Source organism: Podarcis cretensis (genome assembly GCF_951804945.1).
Source record: "Podarcis cretensis genome assembly, chromosome: 3".
Classification (NCBI taxonomy): Eukaryota; Metazoa; Chordata; class Lepidosauria; order Squamata; family Lacertidae; genus Podarcis; species Podarcis cretensis.
In genome coordinates, this window is record NC_137172.1 from 116,055,399 (window position 1) to 116,071,112 (window position 15,714).

At 44.2% G+C, this 15,714-nt stretch overlaps 1 protein-coding gene across 5 annotated transcripts in view; it reads right to left on the bottom strand.

Annotated features, from left to right (window-relative positions):
• Positions 1–15,714, bottom strand: part of FBXW11 (F-box and WD repeat domain containing 11) — a 93,672-nt gene that overhangs the window by 55,484 nt on the left and 22,474 nt on the right. The gene's annotated exons all lie outside the window — the stretch shown is intronic.

Sequence of the window (15,714 nt, forward strand, 5' to 3'; positions counted from 1 at the left end):
AACCTACCCTATCTGAAGCATAAATTGGGTTGAATTCACACCGAGAGATTGTCCACATTTGAGCATGAATTAGCTGTTAATCTACCGTATTTTTTGCTCTATAAGACTCACTTTTTCCCTCCTAAAAAGGGGAAATGTGTGTGCATCTTATGGAGCGAATGCGGGCTGCGCAGCTATCACAGAAGCCAGAACAGCAAGAGGGATTGCTGCTTTCACTGTGCAGAGATCCCTCTTGCTGTTCTGGCTTCTGAGATTCAGAATGTTTTTTTTTCTTGTTTTCCTCCTCCAAAAACTAGGTGCGCCTTGTGGTCTGGTGTGTCTTATAGAGCAAAAAATACGGTGCTTTTTCTCCATTCACATTAGGCTAGTGTGGTCCACAAATGCCTATATTTGAATCTGTGCATGGGAAACAACTAATAGGTGTTCCCTTTGGGATGTGTCCCTACCGTCTAATTTGTTGATTCTTTTATGCCAGGGATGTCGAACAAATCAATCACGATCTACTGGTAGATCCCTGGGAGGTTTTGGTAGATCGCGTTCGATCGCAGGGTCCCCTTCCTTAGCAATGCTAAAATTGATTCCTGTCCCGCCCTCCATTGCTGCACCATCTGCAGAATGGAAGATGGTGTTTACAGAGTGAGGCTATTTGTTTCCCCAGCAATTTGTTAGTGTGTGTCTGTTCCTCTTTTCCCCAAAAAACCCTTAAAAACGGGGCTTTCCTCCTCCCTAAAAAAAATCTCAATAACTTTGACCTGAACCGCCCCCCCCCCAATGGGGGTAGATCACTGCCAGTTTTTAATTCTGTAAGTAGATCACAGTCTCTTGGGAGTTGGCCACCGCTGTTTTATGCCAATGCATGTGCACAGGCAGCTTTAAAACAAAAACAAAAACCCACTTATGAAGTGGGCAAGTCAAGCAACTGTAAATTTGCTTGTGCAGTCTTCTGGTTTTCTGCAAATCATGGGGATCAAGGACCGGGGTGGAGGGGAGAACCTCCGTTCAGGAGCTCACAGGAAATAGTTATGAGCACAGGCAGAAAGAAATGAGAGCATCAAGGAAGTAGTGGGAATGGACAGGGGAATGGAAGAAAGTGAAAATTGAGTCACCCAGCCAAAAACACCCAAATAAAATCATCTGTGACCCTGAGGAGAGTGGTTTAGAACCCAATTTCCCTCAGTTTTTCAGATTATCTCCATAACAGGTAAGCATTGAGACAGGTGTTGTTTGAGGGTATTGCATGTGGACTATGCAAATTAAAAGGTAATACAGTAAACACTGGTGTTGACAAGCCCCAAATTAGTTGCTCTTGAATCTCAGTGATGTAAACGGATCCTAAATTTGTCAAAACTAGTTGATTTCTTACGGGACCAAAATGCAACTAATTTTATCCGCCAATCTACTGGAGTTTTCAACAGCCCCAATGAAATGGAGCTTGCAGAGTAGCAATTCTTAGTGCTGCAATTATCTAGTAACTTTCATTGGTCTAACCACTTCAGCATTTATGAGCTCCGAAAGGAAATAAATGAGAACAGAGCCCTTGAAAGTGGAGCCCAGAGTGCTCTCGAGTGTTAATCACTTTTTGTACAAAGCCACTCCCAATACACTACCCAAACAAAGAGAATCACAAATCTGGCACTGGGATACAAGTGAGGAACTTGATTCAGTGTTTACGCATAAGTTTCTTACTGCTGTGTTTGAAAAAGCTTGCTGATCTATTGTGCGTAACTTGCCGTTGAATCAATTAGTTTCTCTGCAACTATTTCTAATGATTCATTCCGAGTCTCATATACTTAACTTGGAATGAAAGTAAGTTGAATAGTGCAGGCAGTTATGATGAGCCTATTACATAGCTCTTCTGTTATGGTGGACAGAAAGTGTTACTGTTTAAAGAAAAATAGAAGTTTGTCAAAGTTGATGTTGAGGACTGAGCCCTACTAAGATTTTATTAACTTGTACAGCACATAATCCCAATCAGTTGTTAATGAGCCAAACAATTTAACATCAGATTACATAATTTGGCAGGCCAAGTAAGTCTACCCAGGTCACAAATACTTAACAGAGAGGCAACTTAAGGATAATTCAGCCTGGTCATAAACTAAGTGAGTTTAAAATCATAAGACTTTAAAGTTTCAAAATGGATCATAGGCTTTCAAATAAATCTAAAACGAGTCATCCCCCCCCCCCCAGTAATAAACACCAGGGAAGCTCTGAGCATTGACTGCCCTGGCTTTAATTTAAACAGGCATATTTACTTATAGTAAATAGATTTTACACCACCTCTGACATCAGCAAATATGTAAAAGTTAAGGCTATAATACAGAAAACTATGCATTGCAAAGAACAAACCACTATACCATAAGCTGCTTTTGAAACTCCCAAGTTTCAAAAGCAGTTTATTGCACTGGAAGAAACTGGGGCTGCAGTTTGAGAAATGCAAATCTAAAGTTGATGGGAGTGGTCATTAGTTTTGAGGCAAGGTGCCATCAGTATGCTGATGACACTCAGCTCTATCTCTCAATTACATCTGGATTGGGAGAAGACATGCAGTCCCTGGATTGGTGCCTGGAAGCAATGTTGAGATGGATGAGGAAAAACAAGCTGAACTTGAATCCTGGTAAGACAAATGTACTGTGTGTGAGTGGCTCCTGTGTCTGTGAAACTGGTCAATTTTTCACCCTGGATGGGTCAAATAATGCTACTGCTTTATACAAGAATGCTTGCATTTTAAAATACTGCAAATTAGTACTGCTGACTCGTATCAAGTACTTGTATTTCAATTTAAGGCCACAAGTCATATGGTCATAAGAAGGTCATCAGGGTACTACCATTTACCTCTCATGCTAGTGAATAAGAGGGCAAAAAGTCCGGCTTTTAAGTCCCTGCACAACTTTGGTAAATTGGTAAATTGCTTATTAATTAGCGTATTTTTCGCTCTATAACACGCACCCGACCATAACACGCATGTAGTTTTTAGAGGAGGAAAACAAGAAAAAAAATATTCTAAACGAAACAGTGGGTGTATGATTTTTGGGGTTCATGCTGTGGCCACAGACATGTGATGACAGTGAGTTTGGAGCAGCCCAATGCAAATATCCTGAGGATCCATGTGGATCCATGCTTTGTAACCACGTTTTTTGCACCACTGTGGCCCCAGGCAACAGTGGGTGCGTGATTTTTTTGGTGCAAGATGTAGCCATGGACATGCTATGTGATCTGATGGTGAATTTGGGGTGACCCAGTGCAAAAATCCTGAGGATCCATGTGGATCCGTGCTTTGTAACCACGTTTTAAGTGAGGAGGGAAGGAAAAGCACTCAAGGGACAAGGAGCATGCGTGGGATGGGTGGAGAAAGATGCTGCTAATAATGAAGAAGAGGGGTATAAGGGGAGAAGGCTCCTCTCCTCTCCTTTAAAGCAAGCAGGCTCTGCTTTTCTCCCTCCTCCCCACTCATCCCCGGCTTAGTGAGCTGAAAAACTTTGCTGCTATTTAGCGAGCTGAGTGGGGAGGAGAGAGGGACAGAGAGCCTGCTTGCTTTAAAGGAACCAACCGGACAGGAGCCGCTTACACTTGCCGCTTACACTCGTGTAAGCAGCTCCTCTCCTCTCCTGCTTTGCTCCTTTAAAGAAGCAGGCTCTCTGTCCCTCTCTCCTCCCCACTCAGCGGCTCTTCTCCCACTTTGCTGTTTCAAAGCAAGCCACAGAGGAGGGAAGGAAGGGGAACCATGGATCCTCTGCTCACGACTGCAGCAGATCTCCCCTCCCCCCCCGCCACCTGTAGGCATTCCCTCCATAACACACATAGACATTTCCCCTTACTTTCTAGGAGGAAAAAAGTGAGTGTTATGGTACAAAAAATACGTTAAATAAAAGTGCTAACCCATGCAAGTGGGGGGGGATGTTGCTATCAGGTCTGTTTTTAAATGAGCAAGAGAATTAACTTTGGAAGGGTTCAAAGGCTTATCTTATCTACTCAAAACAGGCAATCCTTTCCCCAATTAGTCCAGATCACAGTGGGCCACAAGACAAAGATGGTTCTTGCACAGATGTCAATGCAATAAAATCAAACCAAGCACTATAGCACAAGAAAGCAAAGCGGGCATCACACCACCCATCAGTATTGCTGGTCAATCTTTCCTGGAAAAACATGTCTTCCCAGAACAACATATGCTGGCCAGCTAGCACTTATTTATTTAATTTAATTACTGGCATACATCTCCCCATATTTTACAGCATAGGGAACTGGTGCTTCAAGTGCAGGTCAGCATTCTTGGCTAAGTAAGTCTAATCACTACAGTCCTTTCAGTAAGGGGGAAAAACATAGGGTAGATCAACTATCAGTAAATTTTGCATTGAACAGCAGGAAGCAAACATGTTAAAGGTAACACAGTTTGAAAGCAAACTAAACTAATTTAGCAGTAAACATTAAACACAATCATTTAATGCTACATTTATGGAACATGTGAACTTTCTGAAAAGTGATCTAAATGTGATTACATAATTTAGTGAATTTGTTATTGCAATCACAACATATTGCCATAAACTGGACATGCTTCAAGTGGTGATCAATGCACAACCCAATGCATTCCTATCAGTACAGGTCATCCTGTTTTGGACTATGTGATCAGCAACTTTCTTCAAATCAAGTCAAAACGTTTTTTAAAAAAACCCTGGCACAGAGCAATGGTTTTACTTTCCAATAATCGACTCATGGGCTGACATTTTCTAAAACATTAACGTACTTTAGTGTGCTACTAACGCTAACCTTCTGAAACTTTTTAGACTGACAGGATTATTTCATTGTAATATAGGCAGTTCATTTGTAGGCAGCAGACACACTAGTTCAAGCTAGAGCATTTTGCCATTTAAGCTCAGCAAACGCTTTGAATAGTAGTGCTCCTGTAAAAAACGAACATCTGAAGATGCCTTAAAGGTAAGAAGATCACTGGCCCATCAAGACCAGTACTGGCAACTCTGTTGGCCAACCCCTCAGGGAACCTTCTATATTCTGCTCTCCAAGATAATTTAATTCACAGATGGACTCCTAATTCCCTTCAGTCCCATCTAGCATGAGCAATGGTCAGGGATGGCAGGAGTTGAAGTCCATTATCATGTGGAAAGCCACAGGTTTCCTGCTCTAACTGGAGATGTTGGGCACTGCAGCTGACACCAGCTACGTGCTAACTAGGTTCTCTATCAGTGAGCAATGGGTCCCCTCCCCCTTCTTGCAAAATTTAAAAAAGGAGGAAGGGAGAAAGCGCAAACCTTAAATTTGAAAACAAAGAATTGGAAGCATTTAACAACTTGCACAGCTCTGATAGAAGTCGAGTAACATAACATCTGTGTGTTTCATCAAGCCATTACATTCCTTCACAACTTTAACAATATGCTAAGATTCTTCTGGTCTGATGCCATCCCCTCCCTATTTGTCTCTAGGATGAGACTGGAAAAAGTCTTTGGGCAGGGAGAAATGAACAGCTGAGCAAGAAGAACCCTGTGGTCATTTGATGAGGTGCCTCCTTTTACCTAGAAAGAATTAACCCTTCTTAAGGATAATAGGGGGCAGGTGGCGCTGTGGGTTAAACCACAGAGCCTAGGACTTGCCGATCAGAAGGTCAGCAGTTCGAATCCCCACGACGGGGTGAGCTCCTGTTGCTTGGTCCTTGCTCCTGCCAACCTAGCAGTTCGAAAGCACGTCAAAGTGCAAGTAGATAAATAGGTACCACTCCGGAGGGAAGGTAAACGGCGTTTCCGTGAGCTGCTCTGGTTCGCCAGAAGCAGCTTAGTCATGCTGGCCACATGACCCAGAAGCTGTATGCCGGCTCCCTAGGCCAATAAAGCAAGATGAGCGCTGCAACCCCAGAGTCAGCCATGACTGGACCTAATGGTCAGGGGTCCCTTTATCTTAACCTTTAAGGATAATGGCCAGGGAGGTTTTGTTTAGCCTTACGTGGCTGACTTTTGTCTGCTTGGCTTTTAAGTTTTAGTTGACAGAAGTTGCAAGTGGTTCATTAGTGTGGTGTTATTAGGAGGGAACACACTCTCAGCACTGCATCATTTACACAGTACCATTAGCGTACATCTCTTCTGCAGAACAACTAACAAAAAGAGACATATTTTTGCCCATAGGACATAATCGCCTAACTTTTGACATTGAGGAAGGCAACAAGGAGAGACAGCTGTGAACAAGGGATGAATGCAAACAGTATGAATGCAGCATGTAAATACACACACTTGTCCACTGGGGGATAAGGACTGAAGAGAAATTAAGCTGGAAGCTTCACAGGAGAAGTGGGTTTTGAGGAGGGATTTGAAGAAGGGAAAAGAGATGGCACCACACAGGCAATCTGAAAGGACGTTCCATGCACAGCGGAGCAGCAAGAGGATGAGCAAAGACAATACGTATTTCACACACATATTTTACATGTGGGCAATTCACATTTTACACACACACACACACACACACACGGTGTCCCAGTCAAATGAAGTTTCCCTTAACTAGTAGCGGAAAGAAGACTTCTCTCCCCTTAACTCTAAAGAAAATTCACCTTGAAAATGGGGGGGAGGGGAGAGAAATGATGGGTCGCTGCTGGTCACATCAATGGCAACTTCTGAGTTCATATCATTACGGCCATTTTACAAGGACTGTATGTATTGCTTCATGGTAGGAAGGAAAATTGCTCTAAAAGTGAGAGCCAGTAAGAGATGTGGCTGCAAGTTGGCTGCATCATCAATAGTTTTATAAAAACCCTACAAGATATAAAAATCAAATATTTCTTAAAACATCACCAAGGACTTAAGCAGCAAGGAGTGCTGGTTCCTTTTATAAAGGTAAAGGTAAAGGTACCCCTGCCCGTACGGGCCAGTCTTGACAGACTCTGGGGTTGTGCGCCCATCTCACTTAAGAGGCCAGGGGCCAGCGCTGTCCGGAGACACTTCCGGGTCACGTGGCCAGCGTGACATCGCTGCTCTGGCCAGAGCCAGAGCCAGAGCCAGAGCCGCACACGGAAACGCCGTTTACCTTCCCGCTGGTAAGCGGTCCCTATTTATCTACTTGCACCCGGAGGTGCTTTCGAACTGCTAGGTTGGCAGGCGCTGGGACCGAGCAGCGGGAGCGCACCCCGCCGCAGGGATTCGAACCGCCGACCTTTCGATCGGCAAGCCCTAGGCGCTGAGGCTTTAACCCACAGCGCCACCTGCGTCCCTATGGTTCCTTTTATAGGTGACAGTATATGCACCCTTTTTTCCAGTCTACTAAGAAAGCACCATTCAATTTGAGAGGTCTCAACCCTTGGCTCATATGGACCAGTCCTGTAGCAACAGCAACAGACTGCATCCTGCAGGGAACAGGGCTGCTGGTTGAGATCTAAAGAGCTGCTTAGACTCACAGAATGGGCTTGCATGAAACTTTAGGCTTCTCATTCTTCTTTGAAAACAGCTGACACACACACACACCCCACATCATGTGACAAAGTGCTTTTGAAATCCTTCATAGTTTTCAAAAACTCAGTTTGCCAGGCACAACGGCAGGCTGCTGTTAAAAGTGTAAAGCCCTCTTGGGCTCATGGAATTAATCCCACAATTCCTTGGATCCCTGCCCATAACCTCTGCTTCCCAAGGAGCCTCTTTCAGCTACAACACAGATGTTACAGGGAAGAGACTGAGAAAGGCCTAACCCAGTGTAAAGCACCATCACTTCTGATGGTGACAATACATTTCTGGGCATAGAACCCCTGATGTAACACATTTACATGCCTTGCTCTCCATAGCCTTTTTCAGGCATTCTCCCTTCCATGTGTTTACAAATGAGAAGGGGAGAGCAGGGCTGAACTTGCTACCCCTGCTGCCATGTACTCACAGACACCACTCCCATAATCCAGATGGAGGGAGGGACGTCTGAAGTGAGTAGCCTGCTGTATACTTATAGGCTTTCCTTATGGCGCTGTGGTCTAAACCACTGAGCCTAGGGCTTGCCGATCAGGTCAGCGGTTCAAATCCCCACGGCGGGGTGAGCTCCCATTGCTTGGTCCCAGCTCCTGCCAACCTAGCAGTTTGAAAGCACATCCAAGTGCAATTAGATAAATAGGTACCGCTTCGGCGGGAAGGTAAACGGCGTTTCCGTGCGCTGCTCTGGTTTTGCCAGAAGCGGCTTAGTCATGCTGGCCACATGACCCAGAAAAACTGTCTGCGGACAAACGCCGGCTCCCTCGGTCAGTAAAGCGAGATGAGTTCCACAACCCCAGAGTCATTCGCGACTGGATTTAACTGTCAGGGTCCCTTTACGATCTCTAATCCTGCAAACCAGAGCAGTAAATTGCGTGGGTAGCCTACATGTATGCAGCAGACTCTCCTGCTCCCAACCTCCCCCAATGCATGAACGGCAAGGGCGAGGGAGCAAATTCAGCTCCATTCTTCCCCTTCTGTGACTGCAAATGCACAAAGGCAAAATGCCTGGAAGTGTCACTAAAGTTCAGTATGGGTTTTTCCCCCTGACAGCTGAGATGGCCACAGGCAGATGCAGTCCCCTAATAATTCTAACAGGCCTCTGGTGACCCTAGGAAATTTTTGTCAAGATGTAGATTTTGTATACAAATGTAGGTATTTTGTATGTAATCTAGACTGCATGTGCACTGCAACTATGAAGCCTTGACTGCTAAATGATGACAACCTTGTTATGGGGGCTGACCACTCATGGGAGAGCTTATTTCTAATCCCACCTCCTGTACTGGAGGCAGTTCATAACTATTAGAAACAAAAACCATCAAAAACCTTGGAAAACCAGCAGTAAAAAAATAATACAAACACACATAAAACAACCCAATTTAGCAACAGCAATTTTATTTCATTGGTCTACGTGCTTCTGGAACCCACACCACTGTCCCAATAAAAGTGACTCCCTTCCACTCCCCCAACTCAAGGCCAAGGAATGCCACACCAGAAGTCACGTGTGAAACATTGGGAAAGAAGTACCAGACTCATTTTGCATATATGCTAAGCATATGCTCCTTGACACTACTGCCATACTACATCAATTCTATTTTCATTTGTTGACAAGTCACAAGAGTGCAGAAGGTTAAGTATGGTACTTAGCCACATTGTTCTCAGGTCACAAAGGGCAGTTTTGTTCTTCAAAGTGAGGCTGTTGTTTTCTTCCAACATGAGCATCATTGAGGAGACAAATACCAGGAAACTACAGCAAGTAAGCAGAACCATCTTGGGTTTTCCTCTTTAGCTTCCAGCCAACTTCACTGGATCCAGGATAGTGATTTAACACTGAGTGAAATCCTGTGCACATCTACTCAGAGGTAAGCCCCACTGAGTTCAATAGGGCTTGCCCCCCAGATAGGTTGATCTAGGATTGCAGCATATGGGTCAGTTCAACTTCAGCATCTATATGTATTTCTTCATTAATCCTTTCATGCAACAATGAACCAGTCAGTTCAGCTAATGGTCCTATGTTGTGTTCATTGGGGCACAATAGCAGGGGAAATTATCTGTTTTTCATTTTGTTTACTTGGGTTTCGAGTCCACCCTATCCCTCCTGTTGATGGGACAGGAGATCAACACTTCCTTCTTCTGTACAATCTGGTTTTTTAACAAAACAAAGACCTTTGTGCTGGAACTCCCTGTCAGTTGAGCCCTGACGGAAATACATGTGGGCACATGCCACACTTGCAATGCAAGGGGATCATGCAGTTAATGTACGGATGAGCCAGACCCAGTTGCAGATATTACACATTGCAAATAAGTAATTTGTAATCTTGCTCCCACACAAACTAGAATTTGAAAGCCCACATTAAACCCTGGTTTAGTTGTTTGGAAGCAACAACCCAGGATGCTAAGCTTGCACATTATGATAAGCCATCGCTTATTGCAGTGGTTTTCAAACAGTGTGACATGGCACCCTGGGGTTCCCTGAATGATGTTCAGGGGTGCCATAGGCAACACTGGCCTCTGTCCTTCTTTCCTTCCCTCCCTCACCTGATGCTCTCTTGGGTCTCTGCCTCCCAAAGGCTTGCATAGCTGTTTGTTGCAGCAGCTCTGGCTACAAGCTCCCCAGGCGAATGGTGCCTCTGGTGTTGGCCAGGGGGTGCTTCCCAGGCCTCTGTTGGGTGGTGTGAGAAGGCACCTCTCTTTGGGGTGGGGGGGTGGCTACAGCTCAGAGACCAGGGGTGGCAGCTGTGGCTGTCCAGAGGACTCTGAAGAAGAGGGGAGAAGAGAGGAGGCCGAAGGAACATTCCACAAAGGAGTGTGTTCAAAAAGGGGTGAGGGGCTGCTGGCTCTGCAGGCAAGGGGTGACATAATGGGCTCCTGAGCCCTAAAGGGGTGCCACAGAAAGAATGTAGTTGGTCAAGGGAGCCATGAACACCAAAAGGTTGAAAACCTCTGGCTTATTGGTTAGTCTAAGCTGCTCACACAAAGGGAAAAGCAAAGCATGAGAGACCAGCAGGTTGCTCATTCACAGTATGCCAGGATAAACCAGGAATCCTGGATTTACCTTGATATGCATACATGGACCTGGTATATTTCCAAGCCACCTAGAATACCAAAATACCATTACAGAATATGAGACCCTGCAGTCAAAAATCTCTGTTAAGCTATTATTTGCTTTCCCTCTAAAGTGCAGAGAAACTTCACAAGAATCAGTTTATACCTGCTGCTCTAAGCAATTCAATATGAAAGGTTTTAGACTATTTATTCAAGTAGGTATTTCAAGAACTACATTTCAAGATTAGTCTTAAGTCAATAAAAAGTCAAGAAGTGATGTTCTTAGCAGCAATATGCCAGCAACCCCAAAATAATAGCTGATGTTCAAGGTCAACTATGTTCATCAGCTTCAAGGCACATGTTTTTGTCTTTCTAGAGCGCTATTACTAAGGATGTTTCTATTATTAGCTATTCAACACAGGAAGGTACAAACTGACAGCAAGGTACTAATTTCATTGTTTTCAAAGTGTTCCTTCTAAATTGAGGATAGGCAGTGTGGTTGCCTCCGATGCCGTGGACTAAAACTCCCATAATCCTTGACTACTGGCCATCCTTGCTAGAGCTGATGGGAGCTTGAGTCCAATAACATATGGAGTCCACCATGTTGCCTACTTGGGTTCTAGTTTCATTCGCAAATACAAGGCAACAAAGAAACAAAACCTATGTGTATGTAAGAAGAATGGAAACTGTAAGATTGTCTGAGTTGATAAAATATTTGCATTAAAACTTTAACTTTGCAAATCACCTAACGCAGTAACGTTTCAAAGTTAAAACTGATATAAAAACATGTTATTTGCAAAGGATTGTAAGCAATAAGGGACCAGCAGCAGGAGGCATATTGCCTCCAGAAGCTATCAGTCAGGAGTTACGCTACCAAAATCTAGGAACAGCTCAAACAACAACGGGTACATTTCTTTCCTTGATTCAGCTCAACACTCTGTAGTATGGAAAAACTAGAGCAAGCTGAGAAAGGCACTGGTGACCCCTAAACCCTTTAATCACTAGCTCTTAAGCATGGCTAGTAACCCAGTTTTTACATCACATGAAATCATATGCTAATCATATGCTTTATCATGAATACTAATGTCATTCCCACCTTGCTCCTACTCTAGTGCAAGTGAAACCAGTAATTGCTTTACTTGCTTTATCTGAACCAATAATTCTGGTTTAGTTTGATCAAACAAAACATGATCAGGAAGCAAAGAGCAAACCTTGGCTTGTTTGGAACAATGCAAACCGTGATCTCAGGTGTGAACATAGTGCTAAGCCAGTGTTGGTGGTTTGCTCCTCTCACTTGCAACAACTGAATGGATTGTTCATTTCTGTCGTACAGTCTCCAAAACCAAGCTCCCAGGGCTCCCTTACAGGTCAAATGGCACACACAATAGTAGCTGATTCATTTGTTTAAATGCAGGCCACACCCCTACAGAGCATTTCAAAGGAAAATGGGGGCAAGCAGGTGAGGAACAGTCAATCATCTCTCCATACCCTCTCCTCTCAAATGCTTTCCTCCTAGCTGAGCTCGCTGATTTTCAGCCAAGCTCTGACACTGAAGAGTACCCAAGAGAGACAGATTGCAGAGAGGTAAGTCATAGGCCTGTCACCATCATGTCTAGTTTGGCCCCAAGCCCAGACTCATCAGTGCATTCTTGCCCATGTCTGTCTCCTGCTGTCACTGTACTGTATGTGTGTGTTTGTGCGTGTGCAAGCATGCACAGCTGGACAGTGTAAACCCACACCTGGCAAATCGCTCCCAAAGACACAAGAGACACTCCATCCATCCCCAGACTGCATGTGACCAACTTAAGAGCAGCCTCTGATGTTTTACTTCTACTTTAGTGTTCTGCAATATGAAAAATGATTCAGCATGTACAAGTAAATAGACATTCTTTGTGATTGTACAATGTTACAAGAAATGTGGTGTATAATTGTCAAGGAATCTATTTTGCCCACAGCTGTATTTCACTTAATTTGATGGTTCTGTGTTAGAATGTTTCAGTGATTGTCAGATTAAAAAAAAAACACAAACACCTGACTTGTTTAATCCTGTCTAATTGGCATGTATGTGTTACCATAAAACTTAAAATCTAAACTGAACGTACAAACAATTAACCCTGAGCCATCAGATGCAGGCTCTAACAACAATACAGGCATTTATGTAACATACATGCTGCTATAATCATGACAATAATTCTGTAAGATAAGCCACTGTCATTACTCCCATACTGCCAGGAGTGGGACAGATGGAGGGAGCCGCCTCAATATACAGATCCTTGTATCTATAAATTATATGTAAATTTATTTTCCCCAGTGAATCAACTAAGTGTTTTTTCTTCAAGCATGCAAGAAAATTTTCTTCATCAAGAAAAAGCTAGTTCCACAGGTTGCAAAGTGAAGATCTGGGTTAAATAAACCTTGGAAATTTAGAGATCAAGGTTGGGAACCTCAGGCCTGGGGACAGAATATGGTCCTCCTGGAGTCTCTATCTGGCCCTCTTGAGTTTCTCCAACTGCACATGCTCTTCCAAGGCCACACCCCTCACTCATAGCTCCTCCCTGCTTCACATCCTACCAAAGTGTTTTTGCCTGGTTAAGAATGTGTGCTTTCAATTGACCCTTGCTTGCCTTGATGGAGGATAAAGAGGAGTGTGAGTCTGTGTGTAGAAACTAGCCTATTGTACAAAGGTAAAATTTATACACATTGCTCTGCTCACATTTGCCTCTGATCCCACTCTCTCAAGTGTGCCATGAAAGCTTGCCCAGAAGGCAATGAAGCTCTGAGGCTGAAAAATGTTCCCACTCCTGCTAGACCTTCATGCAAAAGCATGCTTATCTAAGAAGTATCGCTTCCTCCACTTCTGAAATTAGTTTGGGGATGATGGGAGTTGTAATCCAAAAACAGAACCAAGTTTGGGAAACTCTGATCTAGAGTACTGGTAAGCTGCCATTTTAGACAACAACTTGACTGGATTTGATTCTGGAAAAGCTTGGGATGTACTAAGTAAATGACAATCTTAGAAATAAGAGTGTCCAAAACAGGTATGGAAAACCTTTGGCTCTCCAGATGTTGCTGACTACAACTCCCATCATCCCAGACCACTGGCCATGTTGGCTGAGGCTGATGGGAGTTCTAGTGCAACAACACCTGGAGGGCCATGAGTTCCCCAGTCCTGTCTAGGGAAAAAAAATCAGAAAGGGGTGGTTTCAAGCACTTGAATACATTCAAGGCCAGTAGCGACTTTAGCATTGTTCAAGGCTAACACAACTGCAAAAAAATGCTGCTGTAAACACGGACCATTCAGATGGGAAATGGACAAGGAGTACTACAGATAAACAGTGATTCCTCAATGATAATAGTTTCATAGAATCGTGGAGTTGGAAGGGACCCTGAGGATCATCTAGTCCAACCCAAATATGCAGCTGTCCCATATGGCGATCGAACCTGATGATGATGATGCCCACTATGGGCAGCTTCCAACACATATCAAAACATAGTAAAATGTCTATCAAGAGATTCCTCAAGAGAAGGAATCTGAACAAGTTGTAGTAGGAACAAAACTCATAGCACAGCCAAGAGTTTAGAGTCTACAAAAACACAGCTAGTAAGCAGCAGTTTTTATGCAGCCTCGTGATTCATGCTATAGAAGGAAGAGGGATGAGGAAATCAGTGAATCAGCAATTTTGTCCAGCAACAGATCCAGCTGTCACAGCAAAAGAGAAAAGCAGAAAAGTGTGAAGCACTTGGGATCAGGAGATTCCTCACCCAATGTAAGAACATGCATCTAAGAATAACCTTAGGCAAAAGCCTATCATGCTCAAAAATGGGAATGGGGCAGATGTTTCCAAAATACTGTTCCCTTTGAAAATTAAGAGTCAAATGCCAAATAGCTTTTAAAGTAACTATATAGAATAGATTTCTGCAACCCCTATTGGATTTTTCAATTTCTTTTGCAGAGTAGCCTTTAGAGGCTTCACCCCAAAATACATTATGCAATTTGCTCTCTTCTCTCCCCCCCCAGGGGGGGGGTTGCCTTTCAAACTGCAAAAGGTATTTCAAAACTCACCTAGATGCAATCACCAGGTACTTAAAAGTGCCAGCACAGGTCCATTTTCCAAACACTTTGTTTGGCTTGGCATCTGAATCAAGCTTTTCTGTGTTTTAGAGTGGCTGTTCACTCAATTCATCCCCTTATCAAATGGAGTTACTTACATATATGAGGATCAGTGTCAAACAGAGACCAGTGGAGAAAGAATATGAGGCTCAGAAAGCAGGAGATCAGAACGATGGTATTGTAAGCCAGAAATACCGTATTTTTCGCTCTATAGGACGCACTTTTTCCCCTTCAAAAATGAAGGGGAAATGTGTGTGCGTCCTATGGAGCGAAGACGCCATAGCCCCGCGACCCTCTCCCGGCTGGAGAGGTGACGCACGGCTATGGCAGGAGCCTCTATAGCCGCGCGTCACCTCTCCAGCCGGGAGAGCGCGTGCGGGGCTAAAGCAGCCCCCCGCGACCCTCTCCCAGCTGGAGAAGTGATGCGCGACTATGGCAGCAGCCTCTCCACTGCGCCTTTCCACTGCTCCCTGACCTGCTCTTTGGGGCTGGTAGTGGGCTTCCCCCCACCAGCCCCAAAGAGCAGGTCGAAAGGAACCTGAAGCCTGGAGAGCGAGAGGGGTCGGTGCACTGCCTGAATGCACCTTAAACGGCACCTTGTTTTAGAGCGGGAAAACAAGAGGGGGGAAATTCTCCCCCTCTCTGTGCAGCACCTCCTACCGCTTCGCTGAAGGGGCGCTGGGCAAAGAGGGGGAGATTTTTTTTTTCTTGTTCTCCCCGCTCTAAAACAAGGTGCGTCCTATTGTCCGGTGCGTCCTATGGTGCGAAAAATACAGTAATTTTCTCAAATAACAATAAATGGCTGGCGGGGGGGGGGGGGAGGAGTGTTATCAAGAACTGTTCTTTCTTAGACCTCTTTCAGTACCAGTAGTAAGGATTGGCCTGGAGGCAGGAGAATGATTTTGTATGAAACAACTTCCAGAGTAGTAACCGCTGGAAGTGAAAACAAATCGTTTCAAGTTGCCACACTATTGTTTTAGACTTTATAGCGTGCAACTGACTTATTGTAGTGGTAAATGAACTCAAACCTGAGTGCAACAGATTTTACCACATGCATTTTTGCATAAATAGGACCAAATTTCAAACACCGGTGGGAGCACATAAAAAACTAATAAAAGG